The 18961-nt window shown below is 42.2% G+C and overlaps 1 long non-coding RNA gene across 1 annotated transcript in view; it reads left to right on the top strand.

Annotated features, from left to right (window-relative positions):
• The window catches only part of LOC105948528, a 146673-nt gene extending 127917 nt beyond the window's left edge, over positions 1–18756 (top strand). Inside the window, exon 4 of the long non-coding RNA XR_004222781.1 lies at positions 18587–18756. This is a non-coding gene — a long non-coding RNA (uncharacterized LOC105948528). The remainder of the gene's footprint in view (positions 1–18586) is intronic.
• The last annotated feature ends 205 nt before the right edge of the window (positions 18757–18961 follow it).

Raw genomic sequence — 18961 nt, 5'->3', positions numbered from 1 at the left:
ACCGGCAGTCCTGGTGGGCCCTGAATGACCCAGTCTCACCCTGTGCACAGCAGATACTTAGGTAAGAAATATGTACTGTTAAAGCAAGCAATACCTTCTCAAAAGCTATAAGGAAAATACAATACATTATTACATTCTCCTCTTTAATATCTCCATTAAACATATATGAAAGGCTTAGGGAATGAAGACACAGTCTTTGATTCATTCTTTTTCATCACTAAAATACAGCAACTAATGCTTTAATGTGAGAACTCCATTTCTCAAGAGGAGTTATTGTTGATAGTTTTGTCTACAGATGACTATTAAGCACTCAACACATTACAGTGCTTAGCAAGTATAGTAAGTGCTAACAAGGGTTCACATAACACGCTAGAAACCAATAAAATAATGATATAGCAGGGTCTTACAAGAGCATAGAATTTATTGGAAGTGAACATGTTATTTATAAACTGCTAGATATTGTTTTTATCAAAGAGAATATTCTGTACTCTGAATTGCCCATTAGATTTGGTCTGCAGTTTAAAATGTCAGCAATGCTGGTAAACTCCTTACTATCATTTCAGCACACACGCAGCCTTGGGCCATTGGTTGGTGCAAAAAATATAATTTTGACAATTACTAAGGAGTATTTTGGGCAAGATGAAGTTCTTTCCTCTGCCTTTTCTGTGGGTTTACAGCCCTAGCTACATGCCCTGTTGCGCTGCCTGCACAATAATTATGTGACTTTGCAGAGCATAATTGAGTGTTCCCACAATCTTCCTGCCTACTAGTGATGAGCAAATTTTTTTTGCAAGGCATGGATTTGCAGAGAATTTCCACATTTCGCCAATGGCGAATTGTTTCACGAAACTTCTGCGAAATTCACCACAGAAAAATTCACTGCACGGCAAAAATTTTTGTTGCGCCTCAAATTGGGCGCAGTTGCATCAAAAATGGGCATGGTTACGTAAAAGAAAGCATGGGCAACAAAAAAAGACCCGGGCGACAAAAACATTGTGCAACAAATGCGCTTTTTCGCAAATTTTATTGCCGTTTCACAAATTTTAGGGCGGAGCGAAATGGGATCACTACTGCCAACCAGCGCCCCCCCCTCCAGTGTATACATTTAATCTCCCATTGCTCCGTATGGGAGCAAAATGTAAAGTTGCAGCGGGGCGGCATGCCGCCCCTAAACCACTACCGCCCTAGGCCTGGGCCTTTGTGGCCTCTCCACAAATCCAGGCCTGCTGCCAACACCTAATGGTATTTGAGGAGATATCCCTATGGAGGGGAGCTTGGGCGGTTTCCTTTCCTGGGAACCCCCCTGCCTAAAAAGACAAGTTGTCACTTTAGCCAAATTGCTACAATTTAGTGTGTGAGTAAACAGACTAGGAGAGAGTTTAAATTTGGTTTAAAATATGAATTCAAATGAATTCTGCAATATTAATACACCTACTATAAATTTCCTACCATTTTAAACCCCCACGCTACTAAATAAACATGTATGACATAATGTAGGACATACATTTTTTTCCAGAAGAAACATTTTATTGATTTGAATATATACATTTTCCCTACTGTCATCCAGGCTCAGATCAATAACACAGCTTTCCACTGATCAATGCTATTTCTCCTCATGAAAGCGCAGTTGTGAAATGATAATTAAGGTAAGTTTGATTGATTGGGTACTGGCTTTAACTATTGTTAAATAATTAGAAAGCTAAGCTTTTTCCTAACCGCTGGATGCATTCATCATCCCAGTGGGCAATGTGACCCTGCCCCAAGCAGCTGACAAGAACCAGCTGTAACTCTGGAGCAATGAATGGGAAAGTGAATCTGGCTTAATGGTTAATCGCGTGATATCAACAAAATGGAGTCTTTTTATCTGTGGCTTAGACAAAAGGGTTCATTTACTGAACAAAAAGCAATGTGAAAAATATAAAAAAAATAGGCACAAACCACCTGTATTTTGCACTTCACACGTTGTCCAGTTCTTTGTGTTTCTAAAATGGAGCACAAACAGTTACACCTTACCCTTAATACAGAACTTCCTGCACTAACCAGTGCTTCTTTCATAGGGGGAACGGTGGGCTGCTCATGAGTGACCCCTAAATCCCCCTTTGTTTACACTTCATTCAACCTAGAGAGTGACTGGACTTGCAATGAGGAGGAGAGTCCTTGTACCTGCTCCTTGCAGCCCAGCTATTACCTAGAACTCACAGGAGATCATGTTGGAACCTATTGGCTACATCACTGTAGCTTTGAGAGTCAATTATTTTATTCCTGAATCACTGGGTTAAGAAAGTTTAAGGAAAAACAAACCTTAGGGCTGTGACCCTTGTTGTGGGCGATTAATCTCCCCAAAATGCCAACCCACCCACCGGCGAATGTAAATCGTTGGTGGGATTGCATATGTGGCACCGAAATCGCCTGTTTCCTTTCAAGGCAACTTCGACGATTTCGGCAAATTGCGGCGCCACGTATGCCATCCCACCGGGGGGAATGGTGGGATGGCATTTCGGGGCACACGGCAACTAATCTCCCCGTCTGCTACAGCCCTTAGGAATAGACTTTTTAAAAGTTATACACGAGGGGGCGCTCAGAGAGAAGCAGACTACGCTCCTCTACTGACCTGCTCCCCAACTCCTCTCTCATTCCCTCCTCACACGCTCGTATTCAAGACTTTGCAAGGGCTGCCCCCTTTCTCTGGAACTCGCTCCCACAATCTATCAGACTTTCTCCCAATCTCTCTGCCTTCAAGAGATCTCTAAAAACACATTTATTTAGAGAGGCTTACCCTAATCTAGTTTAGCAATACCCTGTGCCCCACCTCTCACAACTCTGGTCATGCCCAGTCCCACACCTTGTGTCTCAGCCCTTTCTCTTTGTAGATTGTAAGCTCTTTTGGGCAGGGCTCTCTTCACCTCTTGTATCGGTTATTGATTGCTTTATATGTTACTCTGTATGTCCAATGAATGAAACCCACTTATTGTACAGGGCTGCGGAATATGTTGGCGCTTTAGAAATAAATGTTAATAATAATAATAATAATAATAAATACTAGGGTGTGAAGAAGAGAGTTGGAAATGGTGCTGCTCTGGGAAAATCCATGAGCCGTGCATAGTAGGGGGACCAGGCCCGGATTTGTGGAGAGACCACAAAGGCCCGGGCCTAGGGCGGCATGCCGCCCCGCCGCACCACAATCTTAAGCTTTTTCATCCATATGGAGCAGTGGGGACCTCTCCCCCACTGCTCCATATGCGAATGTTTACACTCTGCGCATGCACGTTGGGGAGGGGGCGGTGCCGATCGCACGTTCGCGCATGCGCATGAGGGGGTGCCGATCGCACGTTCGCGCATGCGCGGAGGGCGACGGATGGGGGCGGCCTTGGGGCGGCATGATTACAAATCCGGCCCTGAGGGGGACAGAGCTCCACAGCTGCAATGCAGAAGGCAGTTTGAGAAGTAACTTGAAATAAAAACAAAAGTGTACATAGAAGCAAGACTAAGTAATTAGGGGTTGAATGTTATATATTTTATTTTAAATGTTATTTTGAAGCTCAGGGCAGTGGCATGTGGGAAGATTATTTGCCCGTGGTTAAATCTCGCCTACTGCAGACAGCTAGTCTCCCCCTTTTCCTGCACAGGAAACTTTGGGCAACTTCAGAAAATTAACCATTGTGTATGCCTGTGATAAGACTAGCAGAGAAGATTAGTGGAAATGCAGTGGCCAGTAGCATGCAGGAGCTTGGTGGAACATTAGAGCTATGGTACACGTGGACATTAGTGATGAGCAAATTTGTTCGCCAGGTGTGGATTCGTAGCGAATTTCTGCATTTCGCCATTGGCAAATTGTTTTGCGAAACCTCAGCAAAAATTTGTCGCAGAAAAATTTAGTTTCGCATCAAAAAAAGTCGTAGGAGCTTCAAAATGAACCTCCCCAGATAGAAGAGAAAGATATCACTATGTTTATGAATGGCATAAAAAGCAACATACTGTATTTAACAAAGTGTTGGCTAGATGATCACCATTCTAACTAAATGTTCCTTCTATACTTTGTGGCTATTGTAGCATCCAGAAATGTGGCATAAGGAACATGACTTTATCAAACACTATAATAGACATCCCTGTCTTATTTATTTATGTATTTATTACCTGAGGCAAGAGCATTTTTCGAAAAAGATGGGATTGCAATTAAGTTATAAAAATGTTGTTCTTTGTTTTGCCTTGAGTTCTATGAACTAGAGTCCACCACATCAGTAGCGAGAGCTCCAGTCTCCATATCTATCTTGTTTATTTCTGGACATGTTGCCCTTTTCCTTTTAAGCAAGATATAGAGATGAAGCAGAGTGGACTAAAGCAGCTGACATATTTTGCCTGAGACAAAGGGAAGCTGAAACAAAATGTACAGAAAATAAAAATGTTGCAGGCCACAGGTATTTTGTTTCTTTCATTTCGCAAGATCAATATTTCTGGGGGAAAATAAATAACATAAAAATTATTGAAAAAAAATGAAGTTCAGCCGAGCGGGACTGGTAGCCCTGAATGCCATTTACAAAAGAACAAATGTAAGCAAAAGTATAATGGTTTAATAACTGTGAGGTACATCTGTTACCAGCCTACAAAATAACATTCCTTCACTCCCAGCCCAAGTAGGTGATAGATTACAGGAGGCAGCAGTGAAAAATAGCTCCCGTATGGCATGTCAGCCCCCATCATCAGGACCAGAGCACAAAGAAAGATGTCAGCAATTATACCCCCATAACTCATCCTCCAACACTATCTGAGCACACTGGCAGTGATCTCACGACTGAATAAATAGGGGATATACATTTAAGCAATATATTATATTCTGCAACACCACGCAATAGGCAGCACATACACACGTGCTTCTTTCAAGATGAATAAAACATGATATCATTAAGGATTTAAGTCCCCACTTTACTGACTTTCGTTGAATGTTTAATTTGCTAGAAGAATGGTTACCACTGCTAAGCGATGTTGGAATGTTGACATTTCGAAAAGCAAAATAACTTTAAGACTATTGAGACTGGCATTGAGAGGTATCTACTAGTGCTGGGGGAGAAGTGATTATTGCCCCTGGGGCAGGAGCTGACCATGGGAGGAGTGCAGAAAAGCACAATGTACCCAGAACAGATGTACCTCTTGACAGAGCAGCACATAATACATGTAAATAATGAACGTCGTCAATGCATAAGACCCAAAGAGAATATTCTCTCTGCCCTGTCCGGAAACCATCCCTAATGATAGGGGGGCAGATCAACTGCAGTACGATGCATAACAGTTCCCCTTTGTTTCCTGCAGCTGAACATGGGACTATGAGCTTTAGTCAGATCTATTGGTTTCCGTTACCCACATACAAAGCATAGAAATCAGAACAGCAGGAATCAGTAAGAGCACAAGGAAAGGTAATGGTTAATCAAGACAAAATAGGGGCTCTCAAAGCCCAACACTAGGGGGCTGATTTACTAACCCACGAATCCGACCCGAATTGGAAAAGTTCCGACTTGAAAACGAACATTTTGCGACTTTTTCGTATGTTTTGCGATTTTTTCGGATGCTGTACGAATTTTTCGTTACCAATACGATTTTTGCGTAAAAACGCGAGTTTTTCATATCCATTACGAAAGTTGCGTAAAAAGTTGCGCATTTTGCGTAGCGTTAAAACTTACGCGAAAAGTTGCGCATTTTTCGTGGCGTTAAAACTTAACGCTACGAAAAATGCGCAACTTTTCGCGTAAGTTTTAACGCTACGCAAAATGCGCAACTTTTTACGCAACTTTCGTAATGGATAGGAAAACTCGCGTTTTTACGCAAAAATCGTATTGGTAACGAAAAATTCATAACGAATCCGAAAAAATCGCAAAACATACGAAAAAATCGCAAAATACCGATCATTACGAAAAAAACGCAATCGGACTCCATTCGACCCGTTCGTGGGTAAGTAAATCAGCCCCTAGGTGAAACATTAACGTTAATTAATATTAGTACATCTTCTTTAATTTTTCTAATTACTGTGTTCAACAGTCATACAAATAAAATATGTAAGAATTCTGGTTCTGTTCATGAAACGCATCACTCCTCCAATGTTCCCTTTGTTCTTGTTTGAAGATCACCAGAAGAATAAGTAATATGCTGTTTCTGCCGGAGCAATTTATCTAACACCAGCATGCCTAAGCTGATGATTGGAGATATCTAGATATCAATGGTTTAGTGGAGTGATATTGACTCCTAATTCTGTAGACTGCTAACTATTAGGGTTCTGGCACACGGGGAGATTAGTCGCTCGCGACAAATCTCCCCGTGTGCCAGAGCCCTTACACTATATGACCCAATTTGTATTCAGAAGTATTCAGATACTCAGTTTAAAATGATAAGCCCTTTGTTGGAACAATTACTTTTGATATACAAACTGTCTTCAGAAGCAATGTCAACATAGGCAGCGTAGTGATATAATGGGTGATCAGGGCCAAACAAACAGAAGATCACTATGTGTAATGTTCTGGTTGAAGCAGTGTAAAAGTCACCACCATTGAATACTGAAGCAATGTAAATGTGTCTAAATCACATCACAAACCCAGAAACTAGATGGGTTTTGCACTTTTCAGGGTAACACTCCCTACCTAAAAGCATAATGTCTAGAGAAAAGTTTGTTGGAGGAGTGATAATGATGTTAACCTGGTTTCCACAGTTTAGAGTAGGGCCTGTGGGTCCATCAAGAGCAAAGCTTAAGGCTACAGTTGATAATGACATGCTTGATGATTCTGTGCTTCCTCTGTGCTTTTGGCCATCTAGTAACAAATGCAACCAACAATGTTCTAAAGTCAAGTGGGAAACCTTCCTCAACTGGCCTTCACAGAGCCCTGACCTCAACTCATCTTAACACCTATGGGAAGAAATGGAATTGAAATGGGAGCCAGGGCTGATTCTCCAACTTCAGTGCCCATCCTTTTACATATGAACGGAATCAAATCCCACCAGCAATGCTCCAACATCTAGTGTAAAGCTATCCCAGCAGAGTAGAGGAGGGTTTAGCAGCAATGGGAATACTAATGTCAGGTGAAAGTCCTTGGTTTTGAAATGCAGGTGTCCAGTTACTTTTGGCCTTTTAGTGCAGTTAATCTTTCTGGGGTCAAAGGTTTGTTACCCTTAGGCTGGGCCTATTTCAGAAACAATACATTCCTTAATACAGAGACATTTTTTTACTGCAAGAGCCAACGCTCAGCAAAACTAATCCTAAACCAATTCTTGGGTTGTCTAGAGAGGCCTCCAGACTTTACCCAGGATCCCTAAAAAAGCTTCAACAAATGAGCCTTTGTACTGTTTATGTTTTGAGAATCTGAGGCAGGTTCCTCTGCCAGGTTTTAAGAAATACTCCAGAATTATTATAAGTGTGACAGGTTTGTGCGCTCGCACTTACGGATACATCTATAAATGTCTTACATCAAGGCATTCAGCTGCATGCAAGGTAGAAAATGGGTATATTGCTGGGAAATATGATTGAGGCTCTGCACATAAAAGCTGTATGTCCTAAAGTTTCTCTAAAATACAATTTGTGGAAAAATTCAGGCCTCACACTGTAGATCTATAAGCCTTTGCCTTGTGCTGGAGACAGATTGCTGTAGAAAGATTCTAATCCTGCAGAGGTGCAGCCCCCCTTCCTAAGTAAGAGGGATTTAAAAGCCTCCCGGCCAGCGAGCATCTTGCCCCCCTCCCATCCCTGCCACAGAGACCTGCAGAGCATCACCTTGGAGGGACTTTAGAGAGGAATAGCAGAAAGGGAAAAGGTTAGAATATCGATCTATGTTGTTATGCTTTTGTATAGAGAAAGGATTCATAGATTCAGGTCATGTCTCACCAGAGGCATTGTGGGGAAGTAATAAGGCTTACACAGAAATCCCCAATGTACAGCATTCTGAATTGATAAGTCAGCTCTTGTTCACTTTCCTTAATTATATCTCATTTATTACCACTGCACAGCGTGGGTCTGTGATGGTGTAGATAAGTGCTCTGTCATTGTACCGCCATTGTATGAAGCAAACAGCCTGGCACCCTGCATTATCAGTATTGGATACTGTTAATATCCTTAGAGCTCATCTATGGCAACAGCATAGATATCAGGTGGAGCTGTGGAGCTCGACATCCCTCAGTGAAGACTGGGATTTTTATTTTGTATGTATTGAGAACCAAGAGCCAATGTTCTAATGCAGAATTAGCAACTGCCATATTGTACTGCCTGTACCATATGTTCTACTCTAAGGGGCACATTTATTTATTATAATGTGTACATCAACGGCGATGTTTCCCATAGCAACCAATAAGCAATTAGAATTGACCGGTCACCTACAAATTAGAGAACAAAAGCAAAAATCTGATTGGTTGCTATAGGCAACATCTCCATTGATGTTGGCGTACACACTATAATAAATGTGTCCCTAAGTGGAGTCCTTTCCTGCCGTGACTGGGAAACCACCTATTTAGAATGGAGGTATCCATGCTGCTCAGCTACAACTAACACAGAGGATTCCCAGCCCTCCTATGAGGCTAGGGTTGCTGGAATGTTGATGTTGGGGGTGGGCCAGTGATAGTGATATGCAGACTTACCTCCAATTTTTCTCTCACATAGTAACATAGTAAGTTGGGTTGAAAAAAGACATACGTCCATCAAGTTCAACCATAATGCCTATATATAACCTGCCTAACTACTAGTTCCCATTATTGTGACCCCTCAAAGGCCCTCGCCTTCCAACCAACCATTTTCTGCCCTTTATAATGAAATACTAGCAACTCTAAAAAATCTTGCTTTATTTTTCCTAACAAACATCTGACAAAAAGAGAAGACTTCAGCAAGGGTGGCACCACCAATGTATATAAGATACCAACCACATACATAGAGACTGGGGGCCATGGCACAATCCAAAAAATGCTTTCCCACCAGTAATGTAAATCCCTGGTGGGAAACCATACTCATTGCTTCATTTTTTTTAAATTTCCTTGCAAGAAAAATCCAGGTGACTTAGCCATGCGTAATTTTCCCACTGGCGATTCACATTATTACTGGCGGGAAAGCATTTCGGCAAGTTTTGTTGCCTGCTGCAGCGCAGATTTATCATGGGAGACGTTCCCTGTGTGCCATCACCCTAAAGTGAGTTTGCCCTTGTTTAACCAAAGCAGTTTTGCATCACAGTTAGAAGTCAAATATTCTAAAACATAATTTGTAGGTTACAGGGCTTACTGTAGGTTGCTTATCTTTATCATTCCTGTCTTCTTGTTCCTTGTGTGCTCTCCTGTGGGAAATATAGTGCTCTGGGAACTCTAGTAATATCTAGAAATATCTTCTCTGAATTGGGAGTGAGAGGAGTTCTACATAGATTTTAAACAAAGAATGTTTTTCACTAACCTATATAAGTCAACTCCCCCAGTTCCCCAGGGGTTACCTGGTTTAATAGCCCTCCTCCCACCGCCCCGTCATTAAAGACCATTGACCAAGTATCTTACAAAACCCCTTCTCAGTGCCATGTGTATATGGGCAGTGAGCAACGCAATAATATAATCAGTGCCATGTGTATATGGGCAGTGAGCAACGCAAATGCAATGATGTAATCAGTGCCACATCCCTAGCAGCACGTAGGCCATGGCCACATTTCAGGCGGTACACTATGTGTGCCAAGGATCCCCCGACCCCAACACACACTGAGTTGATCTCAGCTACCCATATTTGAAAATGACATTGATGTTCCTGACCCACTTACTGCCAAAAGGGTAAGGAAAGATCTCCCTTGATGGTGTCTAAGACCTTAAGAAAACATAAGGATGATCCAGTGGAATATGTCACAAAGGTATTTTTTGTCTACTGTAAGCCCAATATATTCCCATTAGAATATCACTCTCTAACATCATTCTCTCCTTATCACTCTCTCCTTTCACCATTGTTTTTTAGTATTTTCTCACAGTCTGACATCTGGTCTTTGGAGAAATGGCAGAAGCAAAATCACACAAATACATACCGTATATTCTCGAGTATAAGCAGAGTTTTTCAGCACCAAAAATGTGCTGAAAAAATCACCCTCGGCTTATACTCAAGTATATTGATTTGTAATTCGTTGCGCCCCCATACTGTGAGCTCCAGCAACTCGCGAGCTCACTCAGTGCCCCGTAAGAGACTGCGGAGCTGTACGGGTCGCCCGGTGTCACTTGTTCTCTTCTAGCTCCGCCCACTGAGTTTGTGGCTACAGTGAGGGTATACTGCCCTTGGGAAGTGTTATCTTTCTCCTGGCTCGGCTCATGTTCCCCTCCTGTCTACATAGTAATGGCATGTGTGGGTAGGCCATCGGCCTCCTGGGATGTGTAGTTCCACAGAAGCTGCTGCCATTCTGGCTAAGCATTTGCGCATACAGCGCAAATATGATGGGAGCGCACACCATTCATGCAATGGCTTCATGGACGGCTTTATGCAATGGAAGCGCACACAGCGCAAATACGATGGGAGCGCACACAGCACGGCTTCATACGATGATGGCTTCTCCATGCACAAACTGTAAGTCTACCCTGATGCACTCTTACAAGTAGAAGCTTTGCTGTAAGTTGTGCTGGGAGACATGCTGCATTGCGATGGGAGCGCACACAGCAGGATGGTACTTGATACTTAGTATGGCAGCTTCCTTAGCCTTCCCAAACTTGCCTGACAGTTAAAAAAAAAAACTTAGCAGTAGCGGCTGCATTTCCCACCCTAGGCTTATACTCGAGTCAATAAGTTTTTCCAGTTTTCTTAGGTAAAATTAGGTACCTCGGCTTATATTCGGATCGGCGTATACTCGAGTATATACGGTACCAGTAATTGTGGGTGCATGTAACTAAGGAAGTTCCACCCAAAAGGACCTTAAGAATAGATGGAGTAAGTGGTGTACCTACATGGCACTGTGCCCCTGCTGAAAAATACTTTAAAGGGCCCAGCGCACACAGCCTCCCCTTCCCGGCTCCACTACTCACCCATCGGGCTGCTCACATCTCTCACAGTAAATTAACGGAGCAGCTGGGGAGGGGGGTTTCTATAACTATAGAGAAAGCATATCCTGTGGTCCAGGACCCCCTGTGATTGCGGTATAGTTACTTCACTAGGTGAAATGCACAAGATCTGTTAAATCACACATTAATTATGGGACTGCCCCTGACAAAATCCATCCGGACAGAAATTAAAGAGCACCTTTGGGCAGTCAAAGTGATACTGACACCAAAAAATTTATTTTCAAAATATGAACCTACTTCCAAACCTTCCTATAGGTCATGCTGACTGGTTTTTCCTAAAAGTCCTGTTTCTCTACATAAATCCTACTGAAGATCCTGAACCCAACTGTCTGGCAACTCGCCTGTAGCTTCTCAATCTGTCAAAAGGACTACATTATAAACTGGGAGGATTCAGATTGCCGTTTGCTTCAAGGAGCTCCCCCTCCCTTCCTCCCTCCCTCGCATTTTGAACTAGATAGTAGGCAGGCTTGATCTTTCCATTGCCTGCCTACTTCAAAGGGCTGTGCCCCCCTCTCTGCTCTTCCCACGAAGAATTAAATAGCAGGCCAGCTTAAGCTCTCCAGTGCCCCCCCATTACACACAGACAATGGAGCAGAGCTTGTCACACACCGGCTGAAAGCAGAAGGGGCGTTGCACGTTTGTGATTGGGCATATTTATTCACGGGGGAGGCATTTAAATTAAAACCAGGAAGAGGGGAACAAACATGGCTGCTCCGTGGGTCTGTAATTCGTGCTACCATAATTATGAAGCAAAAAAACTTTGCAGATTTAGTTTATAAGGAATTTAAAGCTGATACAAATTAAAACACAACAGCAGGTGTAAAAAAATGTTTTCATTGGCTGTCATTATCACTTTAAGACCAAGCCTGCCAAGAGAGGCTTCAGTTCATGTGATTTCAAATTTAGAAGCTGGAATAGTTTGGCCTTAATATAAGGGCATCATAATAACTATAAATATGGTAAGGGGAACATATTTTATCATTCAAACCTTTTTTTTTTTTGGTAGAAAAAAGTATATTATTGAGACAAAATATTGGAGGGCTCATTAACATGTGGGACAGGGTACAAAGTGAAAAAACTAGACACAAACAACCTTTGCACCCTGCTCCAATCTCAGTACTCACAAGGCTGTTCTATTATATTTTTATCTCTATAGAAGCTGCTCTCTGCTCTTCAGAGATGGAGGAAACAGCTGTTAAAAAATGGAGGAAACTGAGGAAGCTGCTTCCTCTAAATCTGGAGCTCACAGGCCCGGGCCTGGAAGTACCTAAGCACGTTTGCATCTATATATACCCAGCAACATAGGTCCTATTTAATTGTCAGCTAGCCCTTTAAGATTAGCTGTTCGGGGGGGGGGCTGAAGGGCACAAGAATGTGCCCCAAATCCCCTAATGGTTTCGTTAGTGTCAGTCATGAAAACCATGAAAAGTCTGTGTGCATGATAGATATGTTGCACTCTGCGTGCAGCGCCGGGTTTCATATCCGAGCGCCCCGAGGCCGCCCCATTCATCGAGAGGTCCCCATTGCTCCGTATGGGAGCTACATTTCATTTTGGCCTCTCCACAAAGGTTTAGCGTGCAACTGACTGCGGGGAAAAGGCAGAAGTGACTTCTTTTCAGTTTAGGTCAATTTCTGCATTTTATAAGCATTTTAATATAGTGCAGGGGCACAACTTTAGATTCTCCACTGTGCAAAATAAATGTTAAGCCCATATCATAGGCTACATATATTTTCATCTCCAAAGGCTTTTGACCCCTTGAGAGTTAGACCATTCCAGCAGGCCTTTGTACTAGAGTGCTTCTATGATACATGTTTTGCCTGCAGCTCTTCACTTCTTCATCTGCCGACGTACCCGGCAATAACATGGTGCATCTGCAGCTGAAATGTTCAAACCTGCCCAAATCCTTAACTGACAAATATCTATGGCACATGGTATAGCCAGCTTAGGTCTGGGAGCCGTGCATGACAAATAAAGGTCACCCTTTGGCTTTATCAGAAACTATTAATCTAACACGTAGAGAAGTGTCAATCACTGACACCCTGGGCCATTTGGAGAGTTGCAGACTGTAAGCTCCTGAGACTACACACCCACCATCAGTTTATAAGCCACGTGCCAAGAATTAACCAATAGCTTACAAGAATAAAGGAAGTAAAGCAGAGATCCCCAAGCAGTGGCTCGTGAGCAACATGTTGTTCATTGCCCCCTTCTCTGTTGCCCCCAGTGGCCTCGAACCAGATGCTCGTTTTTGAATTCTTGACATTTTTGAGGCATAATAACACACATTTACTTCCAAAAAGAGCCTCCTGGAGCTAACAGTCCACACTGTGCTACCAAATAGCTAATGGAATCCCTTATTTATCACCCCTCAGGAACTTTTTGATGCTTGTGTGGTTGGGGGACCCCTGACCTGGTGTAAAACTTTTACTGATTTGTCCCCCTTAAATAGTTTATATGGATCTGCATAGGTGATGCCAGCGTGAAGCCAGTTTTCCTTTAATAACACTTGCTTATTTGCTATAACCCAGCAAAGACCAGAAAAATATAAATAATTAAAACTTCGGGAGATGCTGAATTGCCCAAGGGCCATGCCTGAGATGCTTTGGAAGTAAACCGGATTTCTTGTATAAATTTATAGATTCCTTAACACATTCACTGCTAAACAGATCTGTCCTGTGTACCCCCAGGCTTTTATCTCATTAAAGCAGGCTGAGCATTTTCAGTTCAGTTTGTCCCCCTTTCCCATCATGCATCGCTGTGCCTAGGGCACTGAGGGATTAATTAAAATCTCTGCCAAATATAAACAACGAATGTGGCAAATCCTTCTCCTTTTATTCTATTTGTATCATGTCTTAATACTCAAGCCTTGCTGGAATGGAAGCTTTCATTAACCCCTTCTAGTAAATGGCAGCTCAGTGTGCGGCCAAGCGTTACATTATCTACTCTACGTGCCAATGCGCTGCATAGGAAACACTGACCCTTGCGCCTCCAGTGCCAAATAGGGGAAGATTTAGCAACATACAAGGGAAAGAAACCATGCACAGTACATACACATTTAATTGGTTTGCTGGAATCCTACTCTTCTCGTGGGACTGCAGATTCTGTTTAGCTCTAGATATAACGTTTAACATGGATTTGTCTTTTCCAGATTTGTGACCATTTAGTGTACAGCTGAGATGGAAAATATATCTTTTACATTAAGCCAGTTCCTGCAGTAACTACAGAGACAGCAGACCCAGTGGCTGCTGGGAGGGTCAGAAGTATAAAGTGTGAGTGTTGTTGATACACAATATCAATATATAAGAGTATAAAACACAACTTCTTCCCCAGAATTTGCCGTGGGGCCCTGTAACTTCTAATATTGCAAATCATATTCTAGAACTGACAAACTATCTAGGTGGCCATACACTATAAGATATGCTTGTTTGGCAAGGTTGCCAAATGAGCATATCTTTTCACCGATATGCCTGGCTAAGGGGGGCAATATTGGGGTAAACCAAAGCCCTATGGCCAAACAATAGAATTACACTGACAGGAAAAAAAGCCAGTGGAGAAAGTTCCACATCAATAAGCTGATGCAGTCCTTAATCCAATGGGAAAATCAAACCTGCCCAATCAACATCTGCCTGATTTTTGGCCAGATATCGGTCAGGTAGGCCTATAGGAGGGCCCCATACACAGATAAGCTGCCAAATAGTTCTGAAGGCTCTGAATCTGCAATTTAAATCTGTCCTGTATGGCCACCTTTAAATATATACTAATAAATAACTGAAATCTCTCTCTTCCCCTTGCATGGGATGCTTTTGAGCTCCTTGTGATTTGGCAAGACACTACAGGGTAAGGAAGAGAGGGCATTTGCCCCTAGCCCTGGGCATCATGGGGGTCTTAAGAAAATACTTATAAAAGCACAAAGGTCATACTATACTCAAATTGATAAGTCATAGATGTCTACTTTGCAGGCTTCCAGCTTTTGTTGGAGTGAAAAGCATCCCACTGCAGCCAAAGGCTAATACATAGAAGAATAGGTGATTTTGGAAAGAGTGGTTACAATACATTCAGTATTTGTGTCTCAAGGAATATCCTGTTATGCTTTCTGGGTATCTAAAGGGATGCTAAGCTAATGTCATGAAAATGACATTCCTACAAGTAAGCGCAATGGAAAAAGGAAAATCTGTTCAACTCTTCAGCTTGTATTATTGTCGTCCAGTTCGGTCTGGAACTCCGGATGTCTTACCATGCACATGAAATGTAGTGAATGATTTAACCCTTACATATAGAGCCTAATTTCCTGTACAGATGTTGGCCAGGCCGTATGGTTATAGCACCATGGATATTGCACCTGTGCCATGTGATTGATTGTTGTGTGAGACCATTTGCTGCACTCCAACAGGAAATCCACACTCTGTGTGGGACATACACTCCTACAGGAATTGCTGCCATTTTCTACAATAATATAGACTAATGGGGACAGAGTAGTTGGTTTCACTCATCATGAAAGAGTTGAAATTTCTGGTAGGCCTTTTGGAACTTGCAGGAGCAGATCCATGCTTTTATCATATAAATATATGGGACATGTTGGAATATGCCATGGCAAACACTTGGCTCAGAGTAAATAAACTGAATTTAAGGCTGCGGCATGAATGAGGTCTTATAGGAGGGATGTATCCTATATATCTGTACCTTGGCTCCCGGTTAGAGGAGCTCCCTGAAGGTAACACCATACAATACTGTTTAACAGTTTTTAGTTATATTCAGTGTATACACTAGGAATGTTCTAGTTACAATCCCCTTGTGGATGTTGCACTGCTGATCCCAACATCCCCCTCGCCCAATGCTGGAGGGCCACAGAGCTGGCATCCCTTCTTAATGGAACTCCCATTCAGTAACTTCAACTTTCTTTTATTTCCACCTATGAACAAACATATGCAGCAGCCTATTGATATCAGACCATACCCTTTAGTAAATGTTTTGGCACTTTCTCCCATACATTATAGACTAGAGTGACAATGTTCCGAGCCCCATAGCTCAAACTAATTGCCAGCGAATGTGATGGAGTTTAAAGCAAATGGATGTTCATAAAAGTGAAACACATTTTTAGCATTGTCCACTAATTTGATTTAGCAGTAAATGTCTGTATGCTTCCCGTAGTTCAAATTAAATCTGCAATTTATGTCCAAAGTGTACCAGTTTGTCAGGAACCCATTTTCGTAAACACGCTTTCAATTTTGTTTTAATCAGCCCAAGCATATATGTTGAGTGTGCACTAAATGGTTATTAAAAGTGAATTTATTGTAGTTAAGCTCTTGCGTTCAGGGCATTTAACTCCACTCTGCTTCTTCTGCGAGTTTGCTGCCGTGTAATCCATCCGTATTATGTGTAATTACCACACAGTATCACTTTTATATTAAATGATAGAGTTAGGGCCACGCGGGCTAATGTTTCATTCTAAACAAACAGGGAGGAATTTCATGGAATGTCTTCAGCTCTGTATAATTGCATTCTTCACTGGAAACGATTGTTCTTCAGAAATCTGACAACGTGGCCCCATTCTTTAAATGATTAGAGAAAAAATAATCAGTTAAAATGTATAATTGTCTGTTTGCAGAGGGGAAGTCACGGCTGCCAATGGAACAGGAATTTCTGAGGTCTAAAGTGCTTCATGGAATGAAAGGATAACTATAGAGAGATATTCCTTGAACTTTGCAGAGCAGGTGAGTATGTTCTCTAGATGCAAATCATGCAAACTACTTGTACCTTTGCCTCAATAAAGCAGGTTACTCTGACCCTGCGAATGGGCGTAATGGCACCTTTATTATTTTCACTTTTCATTAGCAGAGTGGGAGAGTTAATAGAATGAAGTATAATGATGATCTTGTTTCCTGGGGTTCCCATGAATTCATAGAGTTAACTCTGGTCTCAGGTTAATTTGCTGGTATGTTGTTAGTAAAACTCATCAGGTGTCACTTACATTTTTTGACACAAAATACCATTGTTTTTATTCACAATGCAGTGTTTTCCCCGCAGTTCCAGCATCAGTGGGAATGTTTGGGGAGTTGTGTGATGCTTCGAAACAAACAAATCAGGTGCAAGTTGGGGCTAAAGTGTTGGCAGTGGGAATATCATTTCCCTCACTCTGCATTTAACCAGCGTGATTCTTTGGGCTTTGGTGCAGCATACAGGGGATTCCCTGGAATTACTGACACATTCAAGGTGGTGGTGGCTACAAGGATCCCCAGGGCTGTCAGTCTAAAGGTGGTTATACACGAGTAAATATAGGCTGCCCATTCAGACCGAGATGGCAGCTTATCTGCCCATGATGCGGTCCTTCCGTCAATGGCTGAATACCTTCATTGTGATCTGATCAACCTGTTTAGACTTTAAGGTGGGCATATTGGGGGCAGATCTGATTTGGTGACCTCAGCAAATACTGTATCCTTCAATGTATGCTTCAATACATACGGGAGGCACTCACAGATCCCAAGAGCAGGCAGTAGTAGATAAAAACAATGAAGCTTTATAGTAGACAATTAAGGTCCCCATACACGTGAAGATTCGCTCAATTGGCAAGATCGCCAAGCGAGCAGATCTTCAGCCGATATCCCCACCTACAGGTGGGCGATATTGCGGAACGTGTAGGCTAATTCGATCGTTTGGCCCCAGGGCCATTGAATTTTATTGGCGGGAATGGGGCAGTCGGTACGGGGACCGCATCAATGAGCCAATGCGGTCCCCGATCCGACTGAATTTTCTAACCTGGCCGATCGATATCTGCCCAATTTCAGGCCAGATATCAGTCAGGCAGGCCCCTCGTTTCTGCCCCTACACGGGCCCTACAATTGGCCCGTGTATGGAGACCTTTAGACCACATTGTAACACAATCAATTTATAGTGTATGGGTAGCTTTAGCCATGCATGATAACCATACAATACAATGGATAGTAATGAGCAAATCTGTCCCATTGTGCTTCCCAGAAAATTGTGCATAACTGCAGAAAAATTTGCAAAAAGGCAAAAAACTTTTTTGATACAACTGCTTCCTTTTTTACGTGACCGTGCTCTTTTTTGAGTTGCATATGGCAAAGTATGGAATTTCGCTACAAATCCATGCCTGGAAAAAAAATTTGCTCATCACTAACAATGGGTATTATATACAAAAGGTGTGGTCTTATTTGTATTGGTTCTCTGGTCTCCAGTATTGCACACAAGCACTTACATCCAGTATTATCCTAGCCCAAGCCCCCACGTGCTGCATTGAGCATACCTGTAACACTAGCAGATGTGTTTTTAGGGCTGTCTTGCTCTGCAGATATATTGGACAAATCATTTTAATTTTAAAAGAATTCTTTCTACAAAATATCATAAAAGTTTAAAAATAATTTTCCCATTAAATGGCAGCATCTGAGCCTCCCCATTACTACACGCAGTAGCTCTTCTGTTGCCTAAACTCCTCTGAATTTTCAAGTATTTTGACTTTGATAGTTTCATGGGGTTTGGAAAACAGCCACAATTTCATCAGAACAAATCTGATTTAAGAAGCTCATTAATGAGATTGCTCTTTTCTAGGCTGGTCCCCCTCTCTTCAATCAGTCGTATACGTTTGGGGTTTGAAGTGCATCCCATCACTCAGGAGAACTCTCGAGCTTCACTCCAAGGATCTGTAATAGCACTATTAATATGATTCTTCAGGTAGACTTTCATGTCCTTGTAATAAATTGCTCCTGAATAAGTCCTTATCGGGTTTGTTTACCATTCCTTCTCAGCCACATCTGCTCACATGTTGTCCTGTCTCTTTTTTATTCATTTATAAAGTTGCACCTTGGCCAAAATGCTTATGACAGTTGCACCTTTGGATGATGGATGATGGGATTTGTAGTCCATCAACACTTGGATATTTAAGGTCAGAAATAACTTTTGTGCTTGTTAAAATCACACAAATTG

Source organism: Xenopus tropicalis, chromosome 5 (assembly GCF_000004195.4).
Source record: "Xenopus tropicalis strain Nigerian chromosome 5, UCB_Xtro_10.0, whole genome shotgun sequence".
NCBI lineage: Eukaryota > Metazoa > Chordata > Amphibia > Anura > Pipidae > Xenopus > Xenopus tropicalis.
Note: the sequence above shows the minus strand (reverse complement) of the source record. Positions and strands in the feature narration are given on the sequence as shown.